Source organism: Myotis brandtii, unplaced genomic scaffold (genome assembly GCF_000412655.1).
Source record: "Myotis brandtii unplaced genomic scaffold, ASM41265v1 scaffold600, whole genome shotgun sequence".
Taxonomy (NCBI): domain Eukaryota; kingdom Metazoa; phylum Chordata; class Mammalia; order Chiroptera; family Vespertilionidae; genus Myotis; species Myotis brandtii.
The window spans coordinates 493,459-495,199 of record NW_005370273.1 but is presented as its reverse complement, the minus strand read 5'-3'; positions in this window follow the sequence as shown (position 1 = coordinate 495,199).

Below are 1,741 nucleotides of genomic sequence, written 5' to 3'. Positions count from 1 at the left end.
TGAGGAGCAGCCCAGCAGCCGGGAAGGGGCAGCTCCGACCAGCTTTCAGTCCGGCCACTCGCGGCCGGAAGGGCCGGCTGCACGCGCCCAGGGCCCTGCCGGCAGAATCCTAGGGCTGCCGGTGCTTCAGTGCTTTTACCCGCGTACGGAACTATTCAAACAGCGCTAGCACGACAGAGGCCTCAAAAAGAACAATAACAAACATTTTATTAAAGTTAGCAATAAATTATTTTAATTTCACGTACTTGCTATTGGATTTGAATTGATGACTTGCGTATCTATTTTTTATTTTTATTGGTTTTTTACAGAGAGGAAGTGAGCGGGATAGAGAGTTAGAAACACCGATGAGAGAGAAACATCGATCAGCTGCCTCCTGCACATCTCCTACTGGGGATGTGCCCGCAACCCAGGTACATGCCCTTGACCAGAATCGAACCTGGGACCCTTCAGTCCGCAGGCCACGCTCTATCCATCGAGCCAAACCGGTTTTGGCACGTATCTATTTTTTTAAACATATATTTCTATTGATTTCAGAGAGGGAGAGCAATCATCAACGATGATGAGAGCAATCATGGATTGGCTGCCTCCTGCTCGCCCGCCGGGGGAGCCCGCCCCTGAGGCCTTGCCCGACTGACAGTCAAAGGCGACCTCTGGGTCCATAGCCTCACCACAGCCTTTCTATTTGTAGGCTCAGAGTTGCACTGAAAGTCCTATTTTCACCCTGCTCCCTCAACCTACCCAAACTGTATGGGCCTGCAGCATGGACACGCCCTGTTTTGTTTATATATTTATAATCCTCACCTGAGAATATGTTGATTTTTTTTTTAAAAGAGAGAGAAAGGGAGAGAGACAAAAACATGGATGTGAGAGAAACATTGATCAGTTGCTTCCTGGATGGGGATTGAACCCGCAACCTAGGTATGTGCCCTGGCCAGGAATCCATGAATACAATGGGACCTGCTGATGTACCAGACGAGATGCTCCAACCCACTGGGCCAGGGCAGAGCACGGCAGTCTTGTTAGCAGCACACACTCAATCTCACACACCAGTATAGACTGCTTTGTCTTGCTATTCTGTTATGCACAGAGGAATTCTTAACATGTTTGTCCCCAATGAGCCAAGACAAGTATCCTATGTAATACAAGCCTAATATGCTAAGTGTTCGGTTATTCGGTCATCCATTCAACCAATCAAAGTGTAATATGAAAATGATGTCAAGGCCGCTCAACCACTTGCTATGATGTGCACTGGCCACCAGGGGGCAGACACCCCAACTGGTAGGTTAGCTTGCTGCTGGGGTTCGGCCAATTGGGACTGAGCAAGATGGCCCGGACATGCCCTGGAGCTCTCCCTCGGTCCCTCCCCGGTTGCCCAGGCTCCTGCATCCCTCCCTGGCCCCGATAGTGCACCTATGGGGTCCCTCAGCCTGGCCTGTGCCCTCTCACAATCCGGGCTGAGGAACCACCCCTCCGAGTGTACGAATTTCGTGCACCTGGCCTCTAGTAGAAAATGCAAAGAAAAAATGCAAAATGGCCCTGGCTGGTGTGCTCAGTGGTTAGAGCATCCTCCTGTGCACAGGGAAGGTCTCCAGTTCAATTTCTCATCAGGCCATCTGCCTGGGTTGCAGGATTGATCCAAAGCAGGGGGTGCACATGAGGCAACCCATCAATGTTTCTCACATCCGTGTTTCTCTTCCTCTCTAGAATCAATGTCGTCAGGTGAGGATTAAAAAATAAAAAA